The following is a 17,127-nucleotide window of genomic DNA, read 5'->3' on the forward strand; positions in this document are numbered from 1 at the left end:
CACACACACACACACGCACCCGCTCCGCTTCCCCGCGCAACGCAACGCAACGCAACGCACACGCGCTCCCGGCGCCGGCAGCAAGCGGGGCAGCAAGCGGCAGCGGCGGGACTATGAGAGGTGACCGGCCCCGCGTGCAGCGCGGGTGCTTAACGGCAGGCAAGAGGTCGCGGAGGAGCCGCGCAGCGCCGGCAGCGTGGTGGTGGTGGTGGTGGTGGTGGTGGCGGAGGGGAGGGGAGCGGAGCCGGTGGCGGCGGGCCGCGGCATCGCGGGCTGCGCGGGCCGCGGAGCGAGGGGGTGGCGGGCGCGGGCTGGGCAGGGTGTTGTCATGTATCGGCGGGGGGATGAAAGGAAAGAAGAGAAAAGAAGAAGCAGCTGTGGGGAAAGGGGAGGTTTGTTGTGGTTTGTTGTTGTTGTTGGAGGGGGTTTTAATAATTAAAAAAAAAAAAAGCTGAACCGGTTCCAAAATGGCTTCTAAAAAAAAAGGGAGAAGCCAAAGCGGAGCCAGCGGGGAAACCCGGATGTTTGATACAAAGAGGCTGGAGCGGGGCGGAGCGGCGCGGGGGCTCCGCGGCCGCTGAGTGGGGAGCGGCGCTGCCCGTCAAGGCCGCGCCCCGCAGAGCACCGCCCCCCACGGGATGGACCGGGGGGGTTTGGGGGGGGAGGGAGCGGGGGAAATGGGGAGGATGGGGTTGAGGGGTGAAGCTTCCTCCCCTCGTGCCCGCCGCCTTCCCGGAGAAGGACGGGAGGACCCCCTCGGGGGTGGGGATATACCGTGTCTGTATGGAATAAATAATCCTTCTCTTCCAGGTTGGTGAGAACGTGTTTTCTCTACCCCGGAGTCCCCCGCACGCAAAAATGTCCCTTGACCCCCAGATCTTGCAGTAGCGATGGCTCAGGGGCAGTGTCCAGGAGTGCCAGGGCAGAAGGGCCACCTCAGCAGCATCAATTCCCAGGCTGCTTCAGGGTTAATAAGGTTTTCTGTATTGCGGGGATTACAGGAATCGAACTCTCTCCACAACCTGTTTTAATGATAACTAAATAATATGGTATTAGGGAGCACCACAAGGGGAAGGAAGAGGAACGAAAGATGCTGGAGTTGGGTCATTCCCAAGGCTTGGAGCCTGCGAGGTCCACTGACTCACGGGGGAAAAGGCTGTAGCACAGACGTGCAGCTCCTGCGCACAGTGGTGAATCGCAGGTCACCTCCCTCCAGTTTGTGCTATGGGGAGTAAGGTTGAAAATGTTTCTAAAAGCGTTTACTTTTTCCTCTGGAGGGAGAGAAGAGTAAAACTGAATCATTCCTTTTCAAAGTTTGAGAAGTGTTTTGTTTCAAGAAGAAATAAGTAGATTTTTTTTTCAGTAAGAAGTTTGCAGGAAACTTCAGGAATCTTTTGTAAGGGCTTGTAGCGTCTTGGAAGCTGGAGTCTTTCTTTATATACATACAGCACTTGCGTAACAATGTCTTAACTGTGAATGAGATTCCTAGGTGCAGTTGCAATAAACTGATTAATAGTATCATTCATGGTATCATACCTCATTCATATGTTCAGTGTAAGTAAAGAGGAATTACATTGGCAGGAGTATAGCAGTCGTGACTTCAAACACGATACTCTTGGAGGGAAAAGTTACAGCTAAAGCATGCACCACTGGGCAGTGCAATTGGTAAAGCTGCAAAAAATGCTCAAGAAAATAATTTTTGGAGTAAAAAGCAGCAAAAACAAGCTCACAAAGAGCTAGTGCTGGGCAGGTCTGTGGCACGGAAAAAGCAAGGTGGGTAAAGTTACCCAGTTAGTCAAACTGAGGGTGGAAAATAAGAAGGAGACATGTCTGTCAGAGGGATTGGTCAGGGATGACCCCTACTTACGCATAAACAAGCACCCACAAGCAGGGTTGTTTAGATTTGTAATCTGGAGACAGGAAGGACTGATTTTTGTCACCAAACACTCGTGGGACAAGTCACTGACAAGGGCACACAGAAAGCAAAGGGAATGGAAAGCAGTTAAATGAGAAGGAATGTCTTTGCCATGGGCTGCAGCTGCTTGAAATGCATTGGGATCCTCAAGAGAAGAGACAAGTAATAGGTCAGTATTTCCTATACGGTTGCTTATTTCATTCAAAAGCAAATAATGGGTCATTGCTGTGTATTTCATTCAACAAATAAGTTATGAGAACTACCACATGGCTCAAGTATGGAGAAATGTGTGGGGCAATAAAAAGACCCAGTGTTTCACTGTACCGGCATCCCCACAGTTAGCTAAAATGAGACATTTAATTCATACCAAGAAAATATTAGCCCTGGGGAGCAGGCAGCTTGGCTAACACAGTAGTCGGTTGCGCTCTGTCCCTGCCCAAACTTAAATGCTCCCTGGCCAGCGCTGCTCCTATTTTTAATCTCTGTGCTATGAAAAGCCCTGTTCCACAGTACGTGAATTTGTGCTTTATAGGCAGAGACTTGGGAGCACGTTTATCACACGGCTGTCATTGCTTTTGAGGAAACAGGTCCATAGTGCTTGGGATGTTGTCCTTAAGCCACCCAATAAGATGTGGCCCTTTGCTCTTGGACAGTGTGCTGCTTCACAGCGATGCTGTGAAGAGCAAACTGACAAGAGAACTGGACCCAGGGCAGTTTTTGCCCAGGGATAAATGATACCCTGATTTCTCGTTTATTAAATTGCAGCCTGTGCTGTGTACATTGTTTCACAGGGAGATGTTTACCCTGCTGAAAAGCTAAAATGTTTTCTCTCCTTGCAACATAAAAAGCCCAGGAGTGAGTTTTGTCACCGGAGATAATGTTACAGCCTTAGCAAGATGACACTTAAAAACTTCGTCAGCCTCCAAGAATTTCAGAATAGGGATGAATGAAGGTAGCAAGTGTTCAGGCAGTGCTTGCACGAAGTGCCCTCACAAGCAGTGTTTTCAAGAGCTTTTTTCTGTTCCCAGTTACCATTAGAGCTGCACAGCTGGGACCATTTTTAAATAATTATACTTACCAGTTAAAAACCCTCACATGCTAAAAGAAACTTTAGCTAAGATGGCTTTGTGCTTTGCAGTCTCATATGACACTCTATCTTTGTGGTGTGACTGTTGTAACAAGTCAAATTCATGTATTTTGATACCTGGCACATGATAAAGATACTTGGATCACTTAAGCCTGTACAAAACTGCAATGCTCACATGTCATTTATCTTAAAATCCTATTGTAGCTCTCGTGAAATGTAATTTCTTCAGTGAATGGAAATTTATACTGGCAGAGGTGTTATAAAACATGAAAAATACTCAGGGAAGGGGACCCAACGCTTCCTTTATCTCTTCAAGTATTCAGTAACAGGAATTTATTTTTCAGCTTGGCATTGGTTCGTTGCAGATTACAGAGCTTTGGTGCAAGCAAAGGGACCCGTTTCCAGTCGTCTTAACCAAAATTGCAGTAACTGCAACAGGTGAGACATGGCTTGTGGCCCCGAGATGGCAAACTGGTTCACAGGCTGCAGTGTCTGTATCAGTTCCTAAAGCTGCTTGTAGGAATTCACCCAGCCTAAAGAACCTCCTGGGATCCCAGCTTTTACATTCCCATTTCAAAATGCATGGGTAAGAGAAAACAATTTATATTCATAACCTTAAGTAAATAAATTGTCACTTTAACTACACGTTTTATTGTAATTAAATGCTTTTCAGTAATAAGCAACCCACACCATGAAGGAGTTTCCTAATATAACAGTAAGCTAAGTTCCCAGTTGTGAGCAGAATTAGGAAGCTTTTAAAAGCACAGACCAATTAATATGGCAGAGCCATGTTGCACAGTTCTCAACATGTGGAGGAAAGGTGTTTTTGCTAGAGAGCTTTATCCTTATTTTCCATTGCTGTGTGGTCAGCACCTCACCTGCCGGATTTCCCACTAGGATTTATACCCAGCATTAGGCTGACTCTGCTTCTGGTGGTTTTGCCTGACTCTTAACAGGAACAGACCTGAGGCAGATTTAAACCTTCCCCAGCTTTCTAAGGACTCACTGCTGTCACCTCTCCATAATGCAGCTACAATTAACTTTGCTGGAATTTCTATATTTGAAGCAGCTTTAAATTAGAGGCTGAACTTACAGACGTGGATGCAGATGGTCTTTGCTACTGTCTGTATGAGCCCTTGGGTTTTGCACTAAAAAAGCCCACCCACACTGACAAATTTGCCCTTTGCGGTCTGGCTTCAGTGCAACTGGTAAAAATAGTGAGTGATACGACAGACAGAAAGGGCCCTAAACTATATTTTTTGATCGCTTTTCTTAGCTCTAGACTAAAGAGCAAGGCATCCGATGTTGACAGATTAAAGGGGAATATACCAAGCAAAGGGATCTGCTACCAAGATGCCCATAAACCGAGAGTTCTGCCATCCTCCAGAATGTGAACTCTTCCTTTGGTTCTTAGTTGTATTTTGATCAAAGTGTAAATACCAGCAATTGGCACATTTCAGATAGTGTCAGAGCCGTGGACCAAAGCTTTCTTCAGGTTCAGTCTTTAGCACTGCTTTACTCATCTGTGGGTTTTGTTAGGGCTTCTGGGACATAGCTCATTATTTTTACCACTGTAACCAGCAGAGTGGCCGTATCATCATTTCCCCTTAAATCCAGGAGAGCAAGTCTGCCCTATTGGGCAGGGAACTTAATTGTGAGAAGGCTTTGGAGGGCGGTTGGCACTGGATGCTAGCTGTACTATTAGCATATTACTGCCCCTGAAAAGAACAATCCAAGCTCTAATGCATATACGCAAGTCCCACCAGCTCGATGGGTACCAAAGCACGCCCACACTTGAGCTGGAGACTCCTCTGCTCAGACAAGGAGGATTACGGACATCATATGGCTAATTCTGAAATGACGGTGTATGCTTAATTGGTAAAGGACTGCATTTTCTATCTTTTTTTAACCCAGGACATAGCATCAAAGGTCTGCCTGATATTCGAGGTTCATTTCAGGTATTTCCTTCATTGAGATTCACTGTACCTAAGGTTACTGTGACCTCTGGCTTTGTCTTGTGCTCTTCAGCACTATGAGAAGCCAGTATTCAAATTCCCCTGAAACATAAGGCTGTGCTGCTCTCGCAGCTCACAAAGAGCCTTCTCTGAACCTCAGGTACAAAAGCTTTGGCTGTTTCAGGAGCCAGTGGCCAGGAGTCACAAAAAGCATGATATTTATGTAAGTGGACTACAGTACCAAACTTTAGACATTCATTCTAATGTCCTGCTTTCAAGATCTCTGCCTCAGTTTCCCTGTAAAATGCAAATACAGCATTGGTGGTGCTTAGCTCATTAAAAGAAATAAATACCTCTCTTCTAAGAGTGTGTGTTGCAGGGAGTTGAAGTCAATGCACCTTAAATTCAGCGGAAGATGTTTTTACCAACCGTTCAAACAGATTACCAAGAGCCACAGCAGCAAAATCCCTTCTAGCTTGAAATGTTAAGACTGCCTGGGTTCCTGTCAGGAAAATGTGCTCCAGAACTGGGGGTAGTAGCACCGGAATCACTTCTTGGTGCCACTGCTAGTGACTGTGACAGCCTCCAGTAGTGGCAACCTATTAATGTTTTGGTCCTCCTTCCTTCAAAAGCTGAAGGTAAATAAGTACAGGTCCCATCATCTGATCATTTTGCTTGCATAGAAGTTACCTACAGAGCCTCTACATGAGATGGACAAGCAGAAGGGCAAGAGAAACTCTTCCCATCCTTGGTGTAAGGCTAGCCAGTGCACAGTGCTGCAACCTTGGGGCTCAGGAGCTGTTGAGTCGCCCTGGTTGTTCCACTTTTCTGTGCACAACAGCCGACATGCGGATAACAGCTGGGGCTGGCAGGGGAAGGGCAAGGTGTTAAACCTCTGTGCTGGAGTGTGTTTGGACCAGGCTAGGGCAGCCTTAAGTGCTGCACTCTTTTGGGTGGCTGCCAGCATATCCCATGGGGTTTTGCCACACCTAAAAAAGAGCCTGGGAATACAACAGAACCCTTGAATCTGCAGTGAGAACAGCATGTTCAGTTACTGCCCTTAGACTGTTCCCTAGCCCCATCCATTTAAGTTACCATCATCTGTAAAACAGTCCAGTAGGTATTTACCCACATTGTCTTCAGCTGTTGATGTTTTACCTGAAAATGCAATGCAGGTGTTTTAAAGTGCGTATGGTGGCTACAGCAGCCTAGAGCAGAGGCCTGTCATCTCTCCAGCTCCTTCACGTTTCTCCCTCCCTAGGTGTTCCCTGGGCAGAACATCTTTCAAATTCCAGTATTCTATTTAAAAACGTAGACTTGGGGTTTTTAAACTGGTTGCAATTAAGCTTTAACAATGGGAAGGTTCATATGGAGGTGCTGTGCCCCTCTTTGAAATGGCTTTGAGTAAGAAAAGCATCTGTATCCCTCCTGCAGCCAGCCAGAACACACTGCGGGCTTTACTTCCACTACTCTCACCTGTGGCCTCATGCCTCCCAACACACTCAAGACATGTATGGAAGGGCTAACAAAATATGTCCTGGAGTGTTTGGTGTATTTTTAGAGTTTAACCCAGATTATCGGCCTTTGTCCCAGATTTCAGTGGTTAGGTTATAAGAATGCCCAGTGAGGCCAAGTGCTTCCTGCATTACTCTCAGGAAGGCTTTAATCACAAAAAGTACCCTCTCAGAGAAGGCAAATAATTAAGCTTTTGTGGCAAATACTCTACTGCCAGTAGCAGGAGGTGGTAAACACTCAAGACTACAGTATAAATAGAGCAAGGCAGATGCACTAAGCTTTAAAACGCAACATTATTGTGTTACATGGTATTGAGTAATGAACTGGACATCGCTAGCGAGGTAGTTTTCCTTTTGTCTTTATTGGAACCAGAGTTTGTTTTTTACATCATAAAGTGTTTGTCCTTGCTGCTCATCAAGGGAAATGCTGGTGTAAACAGCCTGGATGAAACTCTTCCCACACTGTGGCAGCTGGCAGTGTGCAAGTGGGAATATTCAGGTGCCATCCAGCCTATCCTCACTTCGGCAGCACCTATTCGACCTAGCTCTTCCTGCAGTCCTGGGTACTGCACAGTGCTCCAGACTCTTAGGGCATCATGAGCTTTGCCTGCAGAATATCTTCCCTCCTGTATAACCTCAGCCTGACCTGCTGCAGTTTGGTCCTTGCTGAGCATGTTGGGGAGGGATTGCTCCTTTTCACTCTGCTCCAGCTTTTTCCCCTTAGAAGATTGCCTCTTTTCAGCCTGTCAGACCCAAAACAGGCAAATTCATTTGTCCCTTCCTCATATTTCTGGCTGCACAGCATGACCCTTGCTCCATCCCTTCAGTTGCTTGGCTGTATCTCAGGGGCTAAATTCAGTTGCTGAAGTCCTAGATTTCCCATGCATCTCTGGCATGCTCTCCTCAGTTCTGAGGGACGTCTCTAGGTTCAGCTCTCCAGTTACACCACAGGTCTTTGGGATCATGGGGGGCTCCCTGACAGACTCATCCAAGCAATTTCTGGCTTTCATGGGCTTCCACCTTGGTATTACCTTTTTACCTTCCTATCAACTGCTTATTGCCCAGCTGCCATAATACCCTTTCTAAGACTGTTTCCTTAGCTTTATAGCATAGGACATACCACATGTCATAAAAAGTACAAAATATAGAAACTATTCTGTTAAGAATCCAGCCACTGGTTCATCAGTTTTGTAGACAGGCAGGAATGACATATTGCCAATACAGATGCAGGTAAAATCTTGCTGCGCTCAGTCACACTTGTGCTTCCCAACGCTCCCCAGCATTCGACAGTGGACATTTTGGCATATTATCAGTGATAAATGTGTTCACAAGTGAGAGCAGCCAGCCCTGCAGGCTGTGATGCCAGGGTATTGTGGGTTCCTGGCATGGGCAGAATGAGACAGAGATATTTTTGTAGTCAGCCTCAAGTTTTTATCTATTTATAGGTATCTTGGTGACCCCTAAATTGGGATTAGGTCCTTTGGCAGGAAGACTGCGCTGCATTTCCTGGCCCCTTATCCATTCAACACACCCTTGCTCTCAAAAGCCACTGATCTTGTCCTTTTATTTGTGCCACCAAATGCCACTCCTTTGGGTTGAGAAGCAAGAACAGGCAGCAGGAAAATTATCAATAATCCATCAAGCAACCAGTCTCATCTTTAATCCCATTTTTTGTGGCCTGTGGATGCTGTGGGGTGGTACACAGACCCTTAATTATTCAGCTACAATAGTTTAAATGATTGCAAGTGGCTGCACCAAATTTGAAAATAATTCAGTAATAATGGAGGGAGAAGATTTTTTTTTTTAAACAAGGATGGCATAGGACAAGGATGAAAAGGGTGCAGGACCCTTGTGGCAGAAGTACTGGTTGGAAGTATTCTTGTGGCCTGGGTTTCAGCTCAGTCTTCTGCAGGATCTCTGATAGGCTTTGCTTTACTTAAGAGATAAGTCCTGATCAGAATGGGAGCAGCAGGCTTTATACACAGAAGTAATTAAAATGTTTCACTCCCTGGCAGGGGAGTTAAAATCAATTTCTCAAATACAAGATGAGAAGCAACTGGCCAGGCTGCTGCCATGCTGAAAAAAGATCCGGGGCTGTGATGCTTGGGAGTACAGCAGAAATCCAGTCCTGCAAAAATCCAGCAGTCCTCCTGGGATGCCTGTTCAGAGGGGCATGCTGCAGAAGGCACGGGACAATTTTTTCCATTAAACTTGGCAATGGTGGTGTCTTGGCTCAAGAACAATTTCCACACTTCAGGAAAGATATGGGTCAGCAGGGAAAAAGCCCAAAGAGATGCAAAAAGAATGATTTGAGTTGTGGAAAACCTGCCTTTGAAGAAAGGCTGAGAAAGAGAGAAGTCTGTGGTCTGAAGAGGGGACCAAGCTGAGACAAAGCAAGTTGCCAAGTACATACAAGGCTCAAGCAAAGAGGAATAGCGTGGTGCGTCCTTGTACCTTCTGCAAGCAGGGCGAGTAATGGCCTTTAGCTCCAGCAGAAAAGATGTCTGTAAAAGATCAGGAAAAGCTTTCCAGTGCCATGGATAGTTCAGCACAGGGGTATTCCCACAGGTTGTTGTGGAATTGTCAGTGCAGGACGGCTTTAAGACAAAGATCCTGCAGGGATGGTTGAGGTATTGTTGATTGTACTGGGAGCCTCTTAGAAGGCTTTATCAAACTACTTCCTCCAGTTGCCACTGAAATCATTGCAATTCAGCACTTCAGCGTTTGCGAAAACCTGCTACAATAGCAATCCCCTGTTTGCAGTCTAGTGGATTGCCAGAGCAATCACATGCATATCTAGCTCCTAGGATTGTAGGGGTGCCAGAACAAGCTAAGAAATAAATTTGCTGTAACCATAGAAGGTGGTTACTCTAGAGCATTAAAAGTCCAGTCTTTCTTTGACAAAAAGTACTGCACATGAACTTTTCCATGTAAAATAATGCAGGGAAATCTCAGTTATGTTTAGAGTTAGAGAGGCACAAAGGAAATTTCATTAGAGCCCACCAACAATGATCTGTTATAAAGGGAACAGGAGCAATTTGTGAGTTCTCAGAAAACAGAATGCATCTCTGTTCTGCCCTGTCCTCATTGTCTGCTGCTGTACTGTAGGACATAGATTCCTTCAGAGAAGGATCTGTGCCTTCTGCTCAGTTAGCTCTTACACATCACGTTTTATTTGCTAGGAGACTTGAATAATGAGCAGCAAAGACTCTTGTTCGTACTTTAAACACATGGAAACTGCAGCACAGAGAAATAAAATGACTTGCGCAGGGTCACAGAGCAATTTTATGGCAGGGCTAGGACCCAAACCCAGCTCCCTTGCTCCCAAACCCATGTGCCAGTCTTCGGCTCTTCATTGACCCGTGATTTTAATCACCTTCCAAGGAAGTCTAATTGGCCTCTTCCAGTTGAATTCCATGGGTATAATGCCAGGTATCAAATGAAGTTACTGGGAATATCAATACAAAAGAAGTCAGTATTAGATGCAAAGAAAGAACTGATGGAAGGGAAAAAATAGATTTTAGAGAAAAAGGAATAAGTTCTAGTGCTGCTTCCATAATATCATTCCCCCTTTAATTTGTGCCTTCTCAAAATTAAAAAAAAATAGATTGCTAATATTAATAGATGAAATGAATCTTGAATTTTATAATAGTGGAGGAAATGAAAGGACCAAAGTAATATTGTGTTGTTAACTGAGATTTTAATAATGATTCTGTCCTCAGTTGGTGCATTTATTCCACAGAAAGTAAATCATTAATGAAGAGGAGGGGAAAACAGTTTGATGATGATGGATTTTTGAAAGAAAAGTTAATTCTGCTTAACTTCTAGAAACTCTGAAATATGCCTGGAGCTCTATAACTTAAAGACAAACACCTCAAAACCAGTCCACAAAGATGGCTAAGACTGCCTCGGGTAGGATGGTGCCATGAACATGGCTCCACTCCGATAGAGCTGAGGTGAGTGGAAGAGGGTGGTCATAAACGTTGGTTTTGATGGAGGAAGAAAGGTCTGAAGTTTTGTTCTTGATTGGTTGTATTCTCATAGCTACTTCTGAATGGCGTCTGGAGAGCAGTAAGGACAGCATCCTCACCTTAAGACAAAGGAGATCTAACTGGGCTCTTCCTATGGTTTGTGGACTTCTGCAAGATCTGCTTCTACTATGTCCTCTACAGGGGTGGGTGGACTCAAACCACTCTGTGCTGTGTGTTTGACTTCCCAAGTGAAGAAAGAGCACACCAAAGCTAACATGTCCAGTGGTAGCTCTTGAGCTACCCACCACTATCTTCAGCCACCTCCAAGGAGTCCCAGAAAAAGGGCTTCCTGGAGCAGCAGCCCATATCACACCAAACCCCTGGGTTCAAAATGTCGAGCATAGGGAATCACGGTCTCACAGCAGTGGAGAAGAAAATCATCTGTGTAGCTGGGATTTGGTGCCTAAGAAAAGGAAAAGGAAATATGGGACATGCATGCCTGTACATGCATGAAACAGATGGGGGAAAAGACAGAATTCCCCTGATTCCTTAAGGAGCACAGCACCCCAACAATGAATGTAGAAATATGCAAATGACATTTTGTATTTAAATTATCAAATCAATAAGGAGACATAAACATTAAACAACATTATATGAGAGCCTGGAGTGTCACCACAAAAATTAAGTCTATGTAATTAAAAGTACAATGCAATTTATTTTAACATCGTTCTTCATTCAAATCAACAAATCTTATTACTTGCCCAAAAATGTAAAGCAGGCTGCAAACTAATTCAAAAGATGAAGACAAAGTGTCTATTGAAAAACCTATGTTTCTTGGTCCCTTATAACTAGCAGCAGTTATGATTTAATATTATAACTACTGTAATAGGTTATACTGCTGAAGAAAGGTACATTAATTACTATGAGAAACCTAAAAAAATATCTAATTAAAAAGAATAAAATCATTCTTATTGACTGGGAAAAATAAAACTATGTAAAGGGAAATGAAGGATGAAAAAACTGAAGGAGCACAAGTATTAATAAATGTGGTCTGTGCAGAGTAGAAAACACACTCCTGCAGTTGCTGGGGGGGGGGCGTGGATTTGAATCTTCCTGGAGATCATGGTTTGCTGTGGCTAAAGCTCTTCTCCAGTATCTCACCTACTAGAAGCACCTTCTAATTAGCTGCAGCACAGAGTTGGTTCTGAATTGAGCTCAACATGTCCATGCAGAGCAAGTCCCACCAGCTGTGTCTGAAGCAACGGACTAAGAACATGAGATTGCACTGCATTTCCGAATATAACATGGGTAACAAAATAATTGTCTCAATAGCTGGCATCCTTCCTAAAGAGTCACAGAGGATGCACGTAAGAAAGCAGTCTTGTGCCCCAAAACATGCCATACATTATGCCTGGGGACACCGTAGGAATGAATTGCCATGGGCAGATGCAAATCTGCCTTTCAAGTAGCCACAGCTCTTTAAAGTCATTTAAAAGGAACCTCTCGGTATGAAATATCCACCACCTTATTTGCCAAGCCGCGGCTAAGGTCATCTTTTGACTTTATCCCCAAGTAGCCATCCTAAGGAAGAGCAACACCCCATTGAGTACCTTCACAGGATTCCCAGGGATGCAGGGCTGCTTTGGAGCAGGTTCATCTTATATCGGCCAGAAACAGCAGCCAAAAATGTTAGGAGGTGTTTGACTATTTTTTCCAGATACGAAACTGGATGGGACCATGTGTGGTTTTGTCATTGCCGAGACTAGATTCTGGGGCTGCGATTTTGAGCTTTCATCCCAATTTGGAATAAGAGCATGTTTATTTCATGCTCTTGATCATTCTTGTGAGGGGAAAACTTTTTTTCTGCCCAGCTTTACTGCCCTCATTCTTAAAGATCCCATTGATGTCAAAATGCCTGTGGATGCTAAAAAGAAGGGGGAGGATGAAATAGGGTCAACGGCTACAGTAAGTGTTGAAACAAAATACGTACAGTTTAATTACTTCAGCTGATACTAGTAGTATTAATGCCTTTTCAAGCCAGAAGTTACCCTTTGATCACTTATATTTACTTCACATAAGTATAGGCTGCAGCAATTTGTCCAGTTACCTTGTACTGAATGCAGTAACTTGTACATCATTAATACCTCCAAATATGAATCCAGTAACTTGTACGTCATTAATATCTCCAAATATGACAAATTAGTAGTATAAATTTTGCACAACCCTTCCAAGATTACAAATCTTCATCAAATGCAGGAGGAATTGTCTGAGGAATAAGGACTTCAAGATCCAATGAGTGTGTATCATGCCAGAGAGGAAGAAACTAGCTGAAATCTGTGCACCAAATTATGCTATTATGGATATGTGCTTGCACAGAAAGCCAGCGAACGGACACTGCAGCACCTCAGCTATATTTTGGTGGTATCGCTGACGCAAGAGTTACGCAGCTTTTTGCTCAAAGGTAAGCACATTCTCCTTTCCCATCTTCACCCACAGGGAACAGGGTTGCAAAACAATAAGCATAGTTAGGGGTTGTTTGAGGAAGGTTTGATTGACAGGTTATTTTGCAGCACAGAAACATCCAAGCAGTAATGCCTGATGATTAGCAAAGCATTTTTATGTTGAAGTTTGCAAAACACAAGAAGATTACTCATGAGAAGTATCCCGTGGACCAAGGGTGGCAGAAACAGCTTTTAGTTATAAAACATAAAAATAAGCAAAGATTAAATTCACCCTCTGAGAGAAAGATAAATGGGGATTTTATGTGGTAGCATCTGAAGACCACTGTATCAGGACATGCCATACCCTAAATGCTTTACTAATCCAACATCCATAGATACAAGAACTTTGTATAGTCTAGCCTATGCCCCTGCACAACCAGACACCCAGGGCTGATGCAATCGCAATGCACAGCTCACATACTGCATTTTGAATGATGTGGCTGTGACTTAGGCGTGGAGCAGGGGAGTTGGAGCCTGGGGACACATGGGAAGGCCTGGGGCTGTGGGCTGTTGGTCAGGGGTGGAATGTTTTAGCCACCCGAGTGTGGAACTGCCACTCTCCTCTGGCAGCCCTCAACCCAATCAAAACTCTCTTTACACTTCAGGATACAGAGTGAGCTGTACCTGCAAATGCCTGGGATGCATCAGGGCAATGGAAGGTCATGAGGGCAGTGGTGGGATTAGACTCACCTTATTTCAAAGTAGACTCCTAAATGCGAGCTGTCACACTGGGCTTTCCAGGAAGCAAGAAGAAATAAGTGGGTTTATTATGCAATTCATCTGCTGGTTTAACCGTCTACTTTAGGAAGAGATGAATCACCATAGACTCCATCAACTGTATTGACTGGCTCTCCATTGACTAGCAAGGGAACCACAGGTGACTAGCCCAAGTGCAGATTTCTGCTTTAGTCAGGCAAACCTAGAGTGCTTTGTGCCCATAGTGTGAGACTTGGCTGCTCTGAGTAGCTCAGACTGTGGTATTTCAGTCAATAACTTCTGTGGCAAGCACAGTGTTTATGGGGAAGTGACACCTACCAGGAGGAGCTTGCAGTGGAAGTAGACAAAAGAAATAGCATGTGGGAAATAGAGGTGCCCCATGATCAGTAGGGAATAAAGTTTGTTTCCCTCTCCTGCATTGCATCCCTCAAACCTTGTGTCTCTTATAGGAGGTTTCCATGTCTTCGCAGAGAGATTAGTTTAGGTGTGAACTAATCATACTCGTGTTTAGTTCATGCTGATTGCTGTCATCTCTCTCCTACAAACTGAAAAGGTCCTGTTGAAGCCATATCTCATCCCCTTGTGGCTACTGCTGCACTGTATCCTCAGTGCATCATCCACTTCTGAGGCAGTCTTGGGTCACCAGGAAAGAAAGCCACTAGGTCATCAAGAAAGTGTACACTTGAAAGAGAATAAAAAACCATCAGTCTGTAGGAGTGTATGCCATTAGAAGTAAAAAACAGCCTACACATGTAAGAGTGGCAGCCTCTACAGTGTGGCGTACGTCCACACACTTAGCCCGTTGTTTCAGAAACCATCTCCTTTCATCTGTGATCACTCTCGACTGTTTGCAGTCTGTGTGCAGTGACGTGCATGGAATATTACTATGAAAATGTGCATTCTTGTTAATAGGTATAGTTTAGGATGATTGTTAGCAGAGCATAAGGCCTTATTGATTGAAAGTGGCATATGGCAAGGATGTATAATGATTCACTTTGGCTGCTAGTTTGAAATCCTATTCATGGATGAAAAAAACCCACTCTCCTTTGCAGTCAGGCTTCATTCTTTCCGCAGTGTGTTTTTCAAACTGGTCCATTTTATAAGTGATCCATAGGAGAGATTTCCCACTCTCCTGGGTGTGTGCTCAAAGCTCTTTTCAGTCCTGCAAGGGCAGGTCACAAGAACAAAAGCTGAAGTTATCATATACCTCCCTTTGAGGGAAAGTTTGGTTGTCTTGCAGCTCTCTTCTCTAAAACTTCTTTTCAGGGCATTTAGTGTTTATGAAAGGTAGTGGAATTGAAAACCTGATGCATGGTAAATGACAGCAAGAGGAATAGCTGGAGCTATGTCCATTTTCCAGCAGCACACCTTGGTGTCTGGTGGGAGAGCGAGTGAATCCCCACTTGTGGCAACAGCCTCCCGGAAACGGTTTTGATGTTTTTGCCATTGAATTTTTGAAAGGTGAAGCTGCCAGTGCAAGCTAACAGTAAAGGTGAGTGCTCCTCTAGATCCAGCTTCTCTTCACCACAGGGAAAAATACATGTTCTTACATGGCATTAATAAATTCAAAGTGATTAACCCAGCGAAGGCAAAGCAGCCGAAGTATTCATATATGTGAACTGACAGAGATAAGTCCTGAGGACCTCATCCATCTTCTATGTGCATTAGCAGGGCCAAGTGAAGCTAGAGTTGTCTCACCTGGTTTGCCATGAGTAGATTGACAAGGTAATCACAGGCCTTGCAGCTGGGTAAAGATGGCACCACATAACTGAGGGATGTGTTGAACCTCAAAAGAGGTGTTGTGAAGGACAACAGCTCATAATGACACTGCCCCAGTGCATCATGCAACTGACGTTAATACTGATCCCAGCGCCCACTCCCCCACCACTGCCAGGAGGGCAGTGCAGTGAAGGGTTTTGCTAGGTTGGTGGAGCCATGGTGAAAAAGGTGATCCCAGCAACCTTTCAGAGCTATCATGCCACCTTCATGGTACAGAGAGAATCTACAGGGACTGGTCCTAACCCACCAGTAGGTCAGCTCATCTGGGAAGATACCTGATGTAGGGAAAGAGTGTGATCTCTGTCCATTCCTATAGGCTTGCAAACCTCCCTGACCTTTATCTGGCTGATTTAATGGTATGTGCTTGGTGATATCTGAACACTTTTCTTGGCAACAGCACCACAGATGATTCAAATGGCATTCTCCTCACTGTGGGAGATACAGCCCTGGTGTTTCCCTCCCAGCAAATAAAGAGCAGAGCTTTCATATATGTGTCTTCTGGGGACCAATGCTCTCTAGGAATTGCTTGCAAAGAATTAAGTAACCTATTTGATTGTCATCCAGAAGCCTGGGCTTACTACATGATCTTCTTTTTTCCAGGGAGACACTCCTTCAAGATGGTCTTGAGGATTTGCCTGTGGTAGGCAAAACAGGGCTCCCTTGAATAAAATAACTCTGAACAAGCAAATAAACTGAATGCCTTTCATTATACCTGTCACCAGTTTATTTACTCCATGGCCTCTTTCTGCTATAAAAGTCTTGAGTGATTTCAGCATACTAAAACATCTGCACTCATTTTCAGAAAATAACAACTGCCAATGTATGAACTCACTATTTTCTCAGAACGCCTATTGTTCAGTGTCTGACCCTTATTGTTTCTCATCTCCTGTGAGTGGTTTACAACGAAATCCACTTTATTTACAGTGGAAAGCAAAATATGTCGGGGCAAGACAATCGACTATAAGCCTTCAGTCAATAACAGCTTATTTTTGTTCATGCTAAAATGCAGTCATTTCTTGCATTCATTGAAATTGGTGGCAAAATTCCCATTTGGAGGTGTCTGTTTGGTCCTGTGCCAGATCCTGTGCTCCTGCTAAGCGTAAGCTAGTATGCCTTACCATACACCTTCTAAAACTGGATCCAGCATGCACGGATTATCTGACTTATCTTTTCATAGGCTCCATAAGCCATCCTGCAGTGAGTGCTCACAGTTTAAGACCTTATATCAGGACATTACTTCAGCATCGCTCAGCTCATTTGCTGATTAGGTACCTTTGTGAGAGATTGAGATGTTGACAGGTGAATCATCTCTGTCCCACAGTGTTTCAGTCTTTACTCTTGGTTTGTGGCCAACATCAACTCCCACTGAAGGTCCTTCTTATATAGTTTTCCAGTGAATGCTTTACATGGGGTCATCACATCTCAGAGAGAAACACTGAAAAGCTGAAGCATGCTATTAAGCTTCTTAAAACATTAGAAAAACAATGATTTTGACAGAATAGATGTTAATCACACTTATATAAAAGCTTTTCATCTTCAAAGCATTTAACCAACATTAATTACATGTAATTGGCTTTTCCATGTATGTCATGCAGAACACACCTTTCATGTCACTTGTCACTGCTATCTTACCCAGGATTACTGAGAGAAAGCTGTGCCTCTTCAGTGCAGCATGGCTTCCTGAAGCC

At 44.3% G+C, this 17,127-nt stretch overlaps 1 long non-coding RNA gene across 1 annotated transcript; it reads left to right on the forward strand.

Moving 5' to 3' along the window:
* The first annotated feature begins 757 nt into the window (after positions 1 to 757).
* On the forward strand, positions 758 to 5,309 carry LOC134165054 (uncharacterized). Its single transcript, XR_009965345.1, has 2 exons — positions 758 to 2,084; positions 3,368 to 5,309. It is a non-coding gene; the product is annotated as an uncharacterized LOC134165054 (long non-coding RNA).
* The last annotated feature ends 11,818 nt before the right edge of the window (positions 5,310 to 17,127 follow it).

This window comes from Pezoporus occidentalis, unplaced genomic scaffold, assembly GCF_034315485.1.
Source record: "Pezoporus occidentalis ecotype Australia unplaced genomic scaffold, CSIRO_AGI_Poc_V1 ctg23, whole genome shotgun sequence".
Lineage (NCBI taxonomy): Eukaryota > Metazoa > Chordata > Aves > Psittaciformes > Psittacidae > Pezoporus > Pezoporus occidentalis.